The sequence below is a fragment of the Colossoma macropomum genome, unplaced genomic scaffold, assembly GCF_904425465.1.
Source record: "Colossoma macropomum unplaced genomic scaffold, Colossoma_macropomum, whole genome shotgun sequence".
Taxonomy (NCBI): Eukaryota; Metazoa; Chordata; class Actinopteri; order Characiformes; family Serrasalmidae; genus Colossoma; species Colossoma macropomum.
The window spans coordinates 23,698,613-23,714,120 of record NW_023494795.1 but is presented as its reverse complement, the minus strand read 5'-3'; positions in this window follow the sequence as shown (position 1 = coordinate 23,714,120).

The following is a 15,508-nucleotide window of genomic DNA, read 5'->3' as shown; positions in this document are numbered from 1 at the left end:
TTTTTCAAAAAAGTTTGAAAGAATCTTTCAAACTATTAGATGCATAGAAAAAGTTAGCTTTCTGACAGTGTGCTGTTCACAGGATGTTTTAGTCAAAAAATGTTATTAGTAAAACCAATGAGTATAATAATTGCAGGTATCACCACCTGTATGCAATATATTGTTTCATGATAAACAGTTTTATGTGCTTGTAGATAAATCAAATGAATTCAAAATCTCCAAGTAAGGTGTGTTACATTTATGCATAATCATCTATTTTATTTCCTGTCCGTATCTTAATTCTTTTAAATAAGATGCCTTTAAATGCCTTATTTGCCAACTATAAATATCCTACTTAAATATGAGTCAAATGCTTCTGTATAATAAAAATTCATTATTTATGCCTCTGACTCTTGCTTTCATATCTCAGAATAGGAAAATGTGGTCTCAAAATTTTCCTTGAGTTTTCAGGTTGCAGTTTTAAATAATTCTCCAAAATGGCTACATTATATTTCCAACACACATTAAAATGAAAGCTGCTGCATTTTGGACTAACTGTAAACAAGCTACTGAGGACTTACAAACACCCATGTACAGGCTGATGTAGTAGTAAGATGATATGAGAGCATGCATAACCTTCTCCATGTCTTAAAATTGACAGAGTCAATTTGTTTATCAAACTTGAGGTCAGGGTCAAATATTACCCCAAGGTTTTTTATATACTCCAACAGGTCCACCAAGATTATTCATTAAAAGATTGGGATGCCTGGGAGAGCGAGAGAGGAACACTTCAGTTTTATCTTCATTTAGTTGGAGAAAACATGCCTTCAAACCAACCCTTAATTTCAAATAGACCTTCATTCATTTGCTTGAGTAAACATGGGTCTTTTGGCCACAAGGGGATATACAGCTGTGTTATCGGCATAACAATGGAGTTGAATATCATACTTTCCAATGATCTTTCCCAATGAAAGCATGTATAATGAAAACAGCAGTGGACCTAAAATGCACCCCTGAGGAACTCTTCCACTGATGGTAGAAGTAGAGCAATGGAAATTATTAACATGTACTATAAAAGTCCTATCACAAAGATAGTTGTGTTGCAGTACACTCCATTCAGAAACAGTCCCTGAGAGCTGCTTCGGCTTCAGGAGACCATTTCCTGAAGGAGTGTGTGGTTACAGGTTGTCTTTGAACACGGGGTTTGTACTGAGGCTGCAGGTACACCAGGTTGTGGTCAGATTTTCCCAGAGGGGGCAGGGGTGTGGCCGTGTATGCATCCTTCACATTGGTGTAAAGGAGATCAATTGTCTTGTTTTTCCTAGTGGGGCAGTCTATATACTGGTAAAAAGCAGTGTGCAGTGTGAGTCCAGTGTAATGTAGTTAAAATCACCAGAGATAGCAATGAAGGCCTCAGCGTGCTGGGTCTGAAGTCTCGTGATGGTTGCGTGTATGACTTCACACGCCGTCTCAGAATCCGCGCGAGGAGGAACACAAACAACAATGGCGTGGGATAGTATCCTGGGCATGTAATAGGGATGGAGACTAACCGCCAGCAGTTCAATATCCTGACAGATTATCTCCTTCACAGTCACATGTCCTGGGTTACACCATCTGATGTTCACAAAAAGCATGAGTCTCCCACCTTTGCTTTTGCCACTCAGTTTAGCGAAAAAGAAAAAGTAAGGAAAAGTGCAAAAACAGTACACAAAAGACAGAGCTACTGGAAAGGCTGCCACTCACAGCGGCACCGGAAGCACTTTCCTGGACTTAACCTAATAGACCTAATTAAAAATTACTGCATCAGAGAGAATTGCTTGCTTTTAAATAGACATAGTCTAGAACACAATTTCTGCATCCAAACATACATAAATTTGCTTTACACTTTTGGAGGCACATAACAACATCATGGGCCACTACAATCATTTGACCAACTCAAGTCATCTAACTCTTGCAATTGTCTGTAATCCAAACCAGCCTTGTTTTGCAGTATTATAATTCTGTGTGACTGCAAAGTAGTGAACATGAACTTAAAGCTAGAACACTATCATTCACAAAGTAATCTCGTGTTCCAATATGCCAAGCACATGCTTGGCCACAATTTACATGTAAGAGAACTTCTAACTAATCAGATGACATAGTTTTTGTTGCCATTTTCAACCAATTTGATCTTCAAGTTAATCAATAAACACTGACAAATAAACTTTACTAAGAGTTCTCTTGTGGCTGTGCTTCAGCATGAACTAAATGTTTCCACAGAGCTACAGAATTGACTCACTAATCAGCAGTTTACATGTAGACCGTATCATAGATATAGTCTCTTTTTGTTTCTACTATAGAGATGTTTCATTTTTTTGGGAATTGCTATTACACACTAAAGTTAGTTGTACTTCTACAAAACCCACACGATGTTTTAGGATGTTCCCCTAAAAATGGTGATGTTTGGTTACACACTGGTAACCAGATGTACCAAACTGCATATGTGCTAATGTTCACTGTAGAATCCTTGTGTAGCAGAGCGCACGTATCTTGAGAAATAGCTCGTCCTCTCCATGCTCTATCAGCAGACACTCATTGGATGAGGAATCCAAACACTTTGTTTTGAAAACAAAAATCTACCATGTAGATCAAATAGTATTTAGAACATGACATTGTGGTTAACTTTGGGGACAGGTGAACTTAAACCATGAGTCCATCTCAACACACAGAATAAGAGATAACTCAATTTCCTCATTTTAACTGCTTCTTATAACATTTTAGTCCTTTATTTCAAGACAAGAAAAAACGTCCAACAAAGGACATTTTAACAACATGAGTTTTGTAATGATTTGTATTGTAACGTTATACGTTGGTATGCCTTAAGAACTACAGATCCCATGAAAATGTCAACCAATTCAGACCACACGTTGTTGTAGTTTTGATGCGCAACATAGCTTTTGTTGGTGTGTTGGAGTTAAATGTTCCTGGTAAGGGGACATTTTTTTTATATTCACTTCCCTAAAAAACATAAAAGGGTAAGTAATTATTGGTACACAGCTCAAGCGCTAGAGAGTGGGTCATGTGAGAAAATGGGATTTCTCATTCATTTTACCAGAGGTGTTTACAAAATCTTTATAATTAACTTGTTCGTGACCCAACCATGAGGTCATCATTTTGTGGAACCTTTAGGTCTTCTCTATCAACTCATACTAGTCGATCGGAAAAATCTTTTGATTTTGGATGGTTTCATTGGCCATTTTGCGGGTGTACAATAAGGAACTACATTTCTTTGTAGCCTGAAGCCGCTAACTGTCTTGCATCATTTCCTTCTTGCAGATGCTACCTGGCAATAAAAAATAAAAAAGAATAAGAATTGCGTGCATATCAGTGCAGAGGTCGAGTTCGAAACACAAGAGATTAGTCTTTTCATTTACCACCGATTTTGACCGTATTCATGAAGAGTATATGGATGCGGATGGTACAATATTTATTTATATATTTGACAATTGGGCCTCTTGTTATTTGGGTTCTAACCTAATTATTGTCAGCCACGTAAAAGGTTTTCTAATTCTACTTATTTCCTTCTGTTTAGAAATGCCAGGAAGCACCAAAAAGGTGTGCCTGGGGTGCAGTGCCCAAATAAGTGTCCAGCACAAAGTCTGTCCAGTTTGCAAGGAGTCACAACCATATAAGGCCAAGCTTCAGGAAAAGAGAAGACTGTTCAACGAAAATAAACCCGGGTGGACCACGTCTATTAAAAAGAATAACAACAGGACTGTTGTCCTTAATAGCAGCCATGTGTTGGTAAGGTCAGGTCAGGCTAAGGGTACTAATAACAACTAAGCTAACAACTAAGTTTTTCTAATTGTTGTTTTGTTTTTCAGTGACATGCTGAGTTTTCTGGCCTTAAAATACTAAGTCTCTTTTGAAGAATGCAGTGTCCTTGGATTTTGTGCAGTATGGACAGTTTTTTGGTTATAAACCAATAGGCAAGCAATATGTTTTTGATATGAGAGTCACCCTTGAAACATGTTGTATACATTACTTAAACATGCTGTTTTACTAAAATGTAATCAATAGCAAGCTATAATGAAATTAATATTTAAAGCAAACTTTTTTAATCTGTGCATAATATGTAATTTCTTATTTTTTATTTCAGCTTGACCAACTTGCTGCTCTTGATTTCTTCCCCATATTACTTTTGGAGAACACTTTTGTGGTGGCAGATGCTATGCTAGGTGTTTTTTTACTTCTAAACAATTACCACAGTGTTGTTAGTTTACATGGTAAAATAAAACATAGTTCCCAGTTTTAAAGGAATCAACAGTATTCCTGAAACAAATCCTACAAATCACATGTATATTAGAACCTTACTAATCTGAAGCTCTGTAGTCTGGAAACACTGGTAACCCAAAGGAATATGAAACCACAAGTACCATGCTAGGAACAGAGTTGCTTACCCCTGTTAGCTTCTTTTATGCTTTCTTACCACTAATCCAAAAATTTATTATTATAAATGAAAGATAATCATGTTTTCTGATCATAATGAAGATGACCATCTCCCATTACAATTAACACATTTAGGGGGAAAGCCAGAGTATGAAACCTAAATGATAAAGATGTTTAAAAGGCCACATATGAAAAACATTTTGTCTACAGGCAGGAGCATGCAACTGGATACCATGGTTCGTCATAGCATTTATATTAATAGACGAGTATAGGGATTTTCTAGCTGTAGTCTGTGTTGTAAACACAGAGTAGAGTGTTGATGGGTGAAGGATTGTGGTAAGGATACATTACATGTATTTATATAGACAGTTTTGTGACATTTACAACTGATGGGAGAAGACATGTTGTCTTGTTGTTCTCACTGTTGTAAATATTATCTGTTCCTGATAGGAGAAGCATACCAGTAGTCTTAGGCCCAGTTCTGTCTACTTTGGACATACCCTCAGTTTCCTGGCCCCAAGCACTTCTCTACTTTGGATAGAACAGGAACTTTAATGTTCATTCTGAGAAAAATGAAGGATAGTCATCTGTTGTCTTAATTAATCAGAATTATAGAATGGATTGGTCTTCCTGTTGAAACAGCATTCTCCATCTTCCCCCTCTACATATGCAACCAATAGAAAAACCCTCACCACTAGACTAGTTGACATAGAATGGTAGAAAATTAGTGCTGTTTTTCAATCCTAACATAACACATCTGTAATGTAGAAATCAATAATATTGTAATTATTTGCCTGTTATCACTCACCAACATTTGCAAGTCCCTTTCTTTGTGGCATCACTAATTAGTCATAGGTTAAATGGCATTGAGAACAATTTGGGGGAAATGTATTTGAATTTTCTTGTGTGTGTTTTTTGTCTTGTCTTATAAGTTCATTTTCAAAGTGAGGAGGAGGCCACTAGGGTCCTGGAAACCAGTGGCCTAGAGAGTTGTCCAGAGACAACTGGGTCGCAGATTGCCACTCCTGAAATCTCTTGCCTGCAAACCGCCAGTCCGGAAACCAATGCCCCACAGACCTTCAGTTTGGTAACCAGTGGTCTACAGACCGCCAGTCTGGAAACCGCTTGCCTGCAAACCGCCGGTCCAAAAACTGATGGTCTGCAAACAGCCAGTGCAGTACAGACCACCAGTCCAGAAATCACTGGCTTGCAAGCAGCCTGTCCAGAAACTGATGGCCCCCAGGAACCGCTGGCCTGCAAGCAGCTAGTTCAGAAGTTGATGGTCCACAGACCACCAGTACGGAATCCAGTGGTCTGCAAACTGCCCTTTCGGAAACCTCTGGTATGCAAATCACCAGTCTGGAAACCAGTCTGCAGTCTGTTGGTTTGGAAACTGCCAGCTCAGAGACCGACGGATCAAGACCTCCCAGCACAGAAACCACTAAACTGCACAACGCTGGCCCAAAAGCTGCGAAGATGAAAACCCCCACCCTGGAAATCATAGGCCCCAAGATCACCAGACCTAAAAAGGAGGCTGAATTGTTTCAGCCGTTCGCTCTCCAGCTCCTTACAGTAAATTCCCAAACTGTCATTACTACTGAGCAAGCTTTTCAGTTGGCAGCTGTGACAGAAGAACACCTAAACAACCTGGAATCAGCCAAAAATGAACTGAATACTATTCACCAAATGTGTAGTCTCATCTTCAGAGTCTGATCAAATTGGACTGAGCCATAAAACTGCCGCAATATCAAGTTTAGCTCAGTTTAGTCAATTTTTGCTAGATCGATATTAATTTTGTTTTGTTCCAGCCAGTCTGTAAAGCATTTTTCAGCCCATTTTGTTTGGCGGATGGTATTCTGCACTTTGATGTATTTTTATTTCGTTAAGAATCAGTGTTAACTTTAACGGGTTTGGATTCATAAACGTTCTTGTGAAAACCAAATGTTTAGGTTATTTGATCTTTAGAAATATCTCTATAAAAAATTTGATAACAGCTTTATTTTTCTATGCAACATTAATGGACATGTATGTCAGTTATGTGGTCTCACATTCTCTGTTCAATGAAATTTATAAAAAAAATACTTTGCATTTGGTTCATTCTAAATCTGAATTTGCCGCTGTTCAATATGCAGTTGCCTTTTTTTAGTTGCCATTTTAGCTGTCCTGCCTGCACACCAGCAATGCTTGCGGTCTCAGTTGTCAGAAACTACAAACATTACCGTTTTAAATATAGCAAGGTATTCAAAAATATACACATTCACACTGTTTACATCAATGAATGGCAAAATAGACAATTTTGTATTGCACATCAAGTAACCTTTCACTGTACGTCATCATAAACTGTTAATTATGTTTTTGTTTTTTTTTTTCCTGAGGAGCAGGCGATCTTTGACGGTGTCTTAATCGCTAATCATGAAGATGTGACTAGATTTGTGGATCACATACACAGCAAAACCAAACAGGTACTTGCAGTTTTGCACTTCTATCTGAATATTTAAAGTAAACAACATTATAATTCATTGTCTGTCAGTACTGCTATTATTGTTATTGTTAAAACCAGACTAAAAAATGTCATTTTTAGTCACATGTGCCCGCAGTCGTGCAAGCACAACTTTCTCCAGTACCTTAGTGAGAAATGGTAGTTTTGAAATTAGACAAAAATGAGTGATGAAAATTGAGTATATCAGAGTTAAGGTTGTGCTTTTTAAGTAAAAGTATGCTTGAAACAAGCAGTAACAGTGCCAGAAGATACGTATTTGTTAGGAGTAACACACAGTGGGGATGATATCACTGGGAGAGGTTGTAGTCTTCATGTGAAAAACCACTGATCTCAAAAATGAAGGAGAGATGGGCTCAAAGAGACTAAAACAGTCAGAAAGAGAGATGGGCTCAAAGATACTAAAACTGTTGGTGAACCCCAAATTTAGAGGGGGTTATTGGCAGAGTGTGTCAGATTGACTTTTTCACAATTTTGTCTGCTGAAAATCCTCACAATTTCTAGAGGACTCTCTGGGCAGGGTAATGAACTGGTGGATTCAGAGCAGAACTGATAGTATTAAACAATACTATGGATTCATTGCAGTGTCTAGATATAATATCAGTAAAATCTCTTTCTCTGGCCTTTTTAGCTGCTTTTTGGAAGGCAGACAGACAGCCCTTAATTCATATCAATTACACTAAATAACAAGTCACAAATATATATAGTACATAATTTATTTTTTTTCTCCATCTTCAGCTATTAATGGTAAAAGTATGATTGTAGATTGTCTTGAACATAAATCTTGGAAGGCCACAGTTTCTGAAATAGAACAGCAGTCCTGAAGCCTGGATTTTATCTGTGCTGCTGACCGTTTGTACAGATAACCATATGTCATACAGTGTCAGAAACCACACAAATAAGTATAGTTGAGATTAGTTAACAACTGAACTTGATCTGAGGCAAGAGGCAAATGCCTATTAGCATTCAATAAACTAAAAGCAAAAGCAAAGGCTAATCCCTTAAACTCCTTTTCATGTCCACATCTTAAGGCTTTTTATACAGTAACTACATGAAAACCAGTTCAAAGTGTTTGAGTTATTAAGTTAGTGATAAATGGAAGTCTGCACTCACTGACAGGTCTGTGAAGTTGAGGAGTCAAAGCCTTTATTTATCAGTTTTGGTGTCTTCAGAATGTGTGTCTTAATGTAAGATCATTTCTGTAATTATTCAAGTGGTCTGAATTCCATGTAAAGAAGTTATTATAGGTATTTGTTTCCTCTCTCCACATTATAGGAAACTTCAGGATTGGAGACCGAGTCAGAGTGAAGGCCTCTGTTAGTATTCCCAAATACAAGTGGGGAAGTGCCTCTCACAGCAGTGTTGGTGTGGTTACAGACAAGAACATTTACAATCATTGATACAGTAATTTATGCAATTTAAAAAAAAATAAAAACTGTTCTTCATTAAGCACTCATATAATTTACACTAAATCTGTATCCTCACCTCTATTTTGTCACGGCTGAACACAAATGCAGACCAGGACCCAGTAGAGATACTTTCATCAGAAGTGTTTTTTATTACTAAACCTAAAGCAACAGAAGAACTAAAGAAACTAAAAGAAAGAACAAAAAGAAACTCTCCCAGAGAGGATGGAACAATTTAAAAAGCAAGGCAGAATTCTCACAGAAGTCTCAGCACACAGGAGGCTTCAAGACAGTGTCCAAGTTCATGAGGGCTAACAAAGCCAGCAGGATGAGACACGTGAACCACATGAGTTAATAAAGCCAGAGGTGGGTTTAACTTTAAAGCCACACCTAGGAAGGTGTAGATGTACGAGAGCAGTAATGCTTTGGCGCTGCCTGCTGTTCAAATGCAGTGTGATATATATTGATCATTTTACTGAATTGGTTCAAATTTAGAGTTAAAAACCCATTTAAGACTTTTAATGACTGAATTGAACTTTAGAATAAAACCTTTTGACTGACCCCATACCTTAATTATGTTAATTTTATTAAAATAAATACATGAGTATTCCATTTTGTCACTACCAATACAATAACAAAGCCTCTAAAACTTTACCAAATGTTTCTGTAGTGGCTGTTTCGGTAGTGACAATTTCAGCATATTTTGAGCATAACTGAAAAACACTTTTCAGTACATGACAAGCACGCACTGCTTTGCACACTTGTACACACATAAAATCATGATATATTTCATTAAACCTCAAAAAACGTATTGCAGAAAATGTTTTGATAGTAACCCTTTTAAAGGTTACACACTGATTTACAGATTTTGGGACACATTTACTTCAAAACTGTGGAATTTAACTGTTTACCATGTGGTCATGAGGGACAGGGATGCAGTCTCGCTTCCTGCTTTAAAATGCCACCTATGGAGTAAAACTCTCCATGTTTGGTAGTGACATGACAACATGACACAGCATTTCTTGACTTTTTTATTTAAAAATTAAACTAATGATACATCTAAATCTTTCAACTTGATGTAAGATACAAGCACCTCCAAATAGAAAGTACCCTATAAATAATGAATTTGTATATATTTAGCTTTTTAAGTATCTCAATTAATGCCTTGGGTTTAACTACATCATAACATAATCCTGGTAAATATTTTAGGTCTGATTTATTATTTGTTTTTTAAATAAGTTTTTTAACCGTGGGACCACTGTTTGAACAAATTTTGTAGAACATAGTAAATAATGTCTTTATTGTCCTTCTGCTGCTATTAATGGTGAAAGAATGATGGTAGATTTTCTTGGGCATAAATCTTGGAAGGCAGCAGTTTCTGAAATGGAACTGGCTCCCAGTGAAGACTCAGGTAAAACTATATATAATGGTGACACCATAATAATGAGTGTACTGGATTATGGTGTTTTTGGAATTTAGTCAGATATTACACAATTGAATGCAGTTGATCAGCTAAGACATGTTTTGTGTCTGACATTTACTTATTTAATTTTGCACTTTAGCCATAAGGCCAAGAGGCACATTCATAGCAAAAAGCTTTTCAACAGGATGGCCAGTTTAGACCCAGTGATTTTATGTTAAACCCCTAGAAAAACAAAGGCAGGTAACATTATAAGAGAATAATATTTGCTACTGCTACAGGGAGGCTGAAAAGCAGCATAATTTTTACTTAAACTGCAAACACTGTGTCAAGAACTTGATTTGCGGCTGGTACGCCCTCTCCTGGAGAATCTTCACAAAACACAGTGAACATAAATGTGCAACACCCCGTTCCTATGTGGTGCATTCCCCTGATGTGGAACAGATAATGAGAAATCGGCATCACCTGCAGCTGATTCCAGCTTTTGCGAGTGCAGATGACAATACAACAGCAAAGGAGGAGTCAAATTGTAATACTGACTCAAAAGCTAATAGTTTATCTAAAACTTTTCAGACTTCTGAAGGACTGAGGGCAACCAGAACAGGTAAAGTGATTAAGCCCATTGAGACCTGTGAACCACGTTCTGGAGTTTAAAAAAGTAGTTCAGAGATTTTTGAATTGAAAAGGGAACAATGCCTGTGAGGATTTTTTTTTATTACTAATAAAAATGAATGCTGTAAATTTGTGATATGTGAGCATTCTGAAATTTTGCTGTTATATTGCTGAAACTGAGATACCTAAGCTTTGTAATGGAAAAGTATTTTTAGAGCTTAAGGTGTTTTTAGAATCTGTTTATTGTTGATTTGTTTGGAGTAAAAGTTCTTTCAACTGCATAAAAGCGCTGGTGTCAAGGACAGTGGTTGTAGTTTTACGCTGCAAGCCAGTCATATTAGACTACAGTTATGTAGTATGTGAACTTCAGGGTTGGAATGTAACAAGTATTAGGAATATGTATTCAGAATACAGTAAGTAAGTATGTGTATTCTGTGCAGGGCAGTATTTAGGATACAGGTACCTTTTATAATTTTAAGATAATATTTTTAAAATACCCATTTTTAAAAGAAACACCATCAGTGCTTGCTTATTAAGGAACTATTAACTATTTTAAATCAGTGCACAGCATGTAAAGTTGTACTCAAGAACTCAAAAAATGGCTTCTTTACATAGGCTGCAGTTTCTAAAGCCTGAGTAGACTGACAAATCAAAGTGATGAGCCAGTTATTAATCTCAGTGTTACTCAAACTCCTTTGGGGGCTAATTGAACTGAAATGTGTTAGTAGTATGTATGTTCATGAAGGATAAGCTTGACATCAGTGTTGTACTGGACTTGTGACAAGTTACATACAGACCATTAATGGAACATCACATAGCTATCCACATTATAGTAAAATTTGCAAGAATTTGTAATTGGGATATGGTAGGTTGTTTACTTATAGTTTATGAGAAGGTAGTGAGATAATGGGAGCAGCAGTAGAATTATGGGAGCAGCAGTGGACTGAAGCAGGCGATGAAAGCCAAAATCATGTTAAGAGTTTTGTAACTTCATTTTAAATAAGTGAATTTTTCATAAAACCTTAACAGAAGAATTACTTGAAGAAAACTGCCATCCAGTAACAGCAAGGAACAGTCAACTGTCAATTCAATTAAAATTACAACAGCAGAGTTTTTCCCATGTCTTATGAATATGTGTTCTAAATGTATTCTAAATAATTCTGGATATGTTAATTATTTATGTATTGTAATGAAGTGTGTTTATTACTCCATCACTTCTTTTTCACACTTTAATTATTAAACTCCTATTCTCTTTATAAATAGTACCTTTATATAAGTAAAATGAATAGGTTTAAGGACTGAGGTCTGAAGTGGTGATTAAACTGTATTGTATATGTTAATTCTGGTTATCAAAGTATTATTGAATATAAAGTCTACAATGAAAACCAGTGTTGGCAAGATATGGAATATGAATGTTTTTTCTTGGTTGAAGGAAGGTGAGCCCCTATGTAAGGTAGTTAATTTTATTAAAAAAAAAACAAAAAAACATTATAGCTTTCTGCTCTTGACTCTAATATAAAAAATCCCCATTATTATTTGTAATGCAGAAAGTGCACTAAATGTAAGCATGATTGAGGCATACCAGTCATGACTCTCCATTTCTGCATGTTTAAACTTTCCCAAAGACCACATAATGAGCCAAAGTATTGCTGAAACAATGTCATATGGATGGCACAAGGCAGACATTGATCTTTAAGGCTGAAATGAGAGATGTTAAGTATGTTGACGAAACACTGCATTCCAGCATAAGAACCTCATTTCAACTTTGAAACATGGTGGTGGCAGTATCGTGGCCTGGCACTGTTTTGCTGCTAATGGACAAAGGCAGCTTGCTATCATTTATTGTTACTTGGAATTCTGGATTGTACAAGAAAGTTTACAGGAGAATGTTGGGGCATCCATCCCTAAACTGAACCTCACAAAAGCTTGGTCATGCAGAAAGACAACAACTCTCAAATCACCAGCAAGTCTACAAAGAATGGTTAAAGCAGAAGAAGTGTTGCTTTTTGGAAGGGCTTAGTCAAAGTCCAGACTTTAATCCAGTAACAGTGTTGAGGCAGATCCTAAGGTGTGGGGTACATGCAAGAAATCCCACCAATATAACAGAGTTGAAGCAGTTCTGTAAGGAGGAGTGGACCAAGATTCCTCCAAATCAATGTGCAGGGCTGATCAACAGTTATAGGAACTGTCACATTTACAAAATTCACATGAATAACGGGATCACACACTTTCAAGCACTGTATATTCCTCTGACGGTATGTAGTTGCACAGGAGAAAATTACATCACTTGCGCCCAGAAAGACAAATAAAATCTTAGAAGCCAGTACATTAAAAGAATCTTAGCGTTATTAATATTTGTATATAACTGACATACCTACATAGTTTTGTAAATGAAAAACTGTGTGTATTTGTAATAGCTGAGTGCAATCATTGTTTAAAAATATTTTTTTTTATTAAAATAAATCAATCAATAGAAAAATTCTCAAAGCAGTAATTCATTTTGTCGATCCCCACCAAATTAGGTGCACTTCAATCAATCAATCAATTAATCAATCAATCAATCAATCAATCAACCAACCTTTATTTAACTTCAGAGAACATTGAGGGTGACCCTCATTTGCAATGTTGCTGAGTTGATACAGTAAAAAGGGATTGATAATTTGTAAGAACATGTCAAATAATAAAAGTTAATCTAACGATAAAATTACTCAAATCAGGTAAGTATAAAATGAAACATTAATAATAAAAAATACATAAAAAAACACGATAATATAAAACATATACATATAAAATGTAACTAAGGTTAATAAAATCAAAAGAAGATAAATAAAACAAAAGGAAGATAAGATCAAAAAAGGAAACTAAAGTTAATTGAAATGACTGAAATAATAATCACAATTAAAACAAGAATAAGAATATATATAATGATAAATAAACAAATGAATAAATGGAAATGGAGCTGATCTCTTTTACTGCTTCAAACATCAACTTTACACTCAGTTTAGTAAGTAAATATGACAGGTCAGTGTCATGAGTATTATGGGATTCTTTCAACAACACTTTGAACAGTAAGTTCTGGAAGCAACAACTTGGCCTGTTTAGAAAAGATAGAAAATAGAAAAGGGTTCATTTCCTCAATAACAGAGATAAAATATAAAGAAAAGCTTCATTTAAATCCTCTGATCTGTCATTTTCTGATGTCTATGTCAGAAAATGGCTAGAACCTGGAATTTCCCTGGCCAAGACTGAATCAGTCAGATTACGGGAAGAAAAGTGTGTATCTTTTTGCAACACGTGCAATGCAAATGTGGATTTCCCCCTGAATTTTGGATCACATGGAACATCAAATGTTATCCAAACCTGATTGGATATGACTCTGCTAATATGACAAAGCTGTGTTTCTGGTGATATTAGCATTATCACAGCTCTGGAAATTGTTTAAACAAAGGCTGCTTATAGAGCAAACTAGAAGGTTCCTGTGTTAACTCTTATAACCCTATGATAATATGGTGTAATTGTTTTGGTAATTTGGTATTTTTAGGAGTGCTAAGCTTCCGCTGGCTCCCCCTTAATTCAAATGCTGTAAAAAGGTCTTGCATGATATTGATTTACTTTTCCAACCAAAAAAAATCTTTAACTTGACAACACCATAATAACACGCACTAGTTTGGATGAAAAAAAAAATGCATGTGTAGTGATTAAACCAGGAGACAAAAGTAAAGCAGTCATAGGTTAGGGAGAAAACAAGTTAAAGCCTCTGGCTTTACACCAATTTAACAATCATTGACATTTTTCTTCTCTAATTACAAATCTACTCTAGCATATGAACAGGTATCTGGATGATGTTCTTGAAGGTAAATGAGGGAAAAGATTGTTGGAAAATACTGTAGTTTGACCTTTTATGTTGTACAGTGTTTCATGATCTGACTCAAGATCTTTGTCCCATAAATTTCATGTTTGAACTGAACTGTTTGACTTTGTAACTTGAATATTGTATGAATTTTTGTATTTATTAATTTATTACAAATTTTTAATTTATTTTATGAGTGTCCTAATTTTTTTTGTGTGTGTTGCAGACATCAAAGACAAACATGGGAATCGAGAATGCAGGTGATTTAGCTTCAGTCTTCACTACATCTCTACTGGGTAGAAACACTGGAGTGAGAGCAGGCAGGACTGCAGAGAAAGAGGAGTTCTAAAAACAGTCAAAAGCAATACGTGAGGAACGAGAGGCCGAGAGGAACAAGAGGAAGCGAGACCAATCAAAAGGAATGAACTCTGTTCCAAAAACACAGTTCTGTTTAAACTATTACTACTACTCAAACATGGATACCTGCAGAAAACTGCTGTTTGCATAACACACCACTGAGCAAAAACAAACAATACGACGTGCCAATTTGTGGCAGACTGTGACATCAGTACTTGGCCTTCAGTTCAGGCCATAGATATCTACAATAATGCTAATTTCTGCTAGCATGTTAGTATTAGCGCAAAGCTAAAGGAAGTCACACAAAATTTTTTTGATTTGTTTTTTTTAGATTCAACGTGGACATTTGAAACATGTAAAAGGCATTCCATGTTTTATTTGAAGAATTGTAATGGTTCATATTAACATATCGCTGTTTTCAGAACAAAACCCCATATCTCTAAAATCATAACTTTACAGGAGAAGGAAAAAACATACTTTACTTTTAATGTAAGTCAATGGAAACAGACTTTTTTACGTCATTTTAAGTTATTTTGGGCCATTTCTCTTGGTCCATTCTTCATTAAAATTACACACAAGGTAAAGGGTAACAGGCATTTCCAAAAACTGAAAAAATTATGTCAAAAACTGAAAAACAACAAAATTGGAGATACAACATTCTTCCGACAAAATATTTTAACTTGTAGCAGTTTCACAGTGACTTATATAGAACCCTGCCATAGAGCTGCTGTTGTTTTCCCTTTGAAATGCACTGGTCAGGCTAGTGCTTGCACTTCCAGAAGGCCTAATTTGACCTTTTTACTCACAAAAATGGTTCCAATCTATTGTAAGTTCAAATGTGATTGTTCATTGTGCATGCTGCCATTCAATTAGGTTGAATCAAACATTATTGCTTTCTTAATTAAAGTTGAGCCATAGCAATGCAAAAGTGTGTAGTACTTTAGTACTGTAGTAAAACG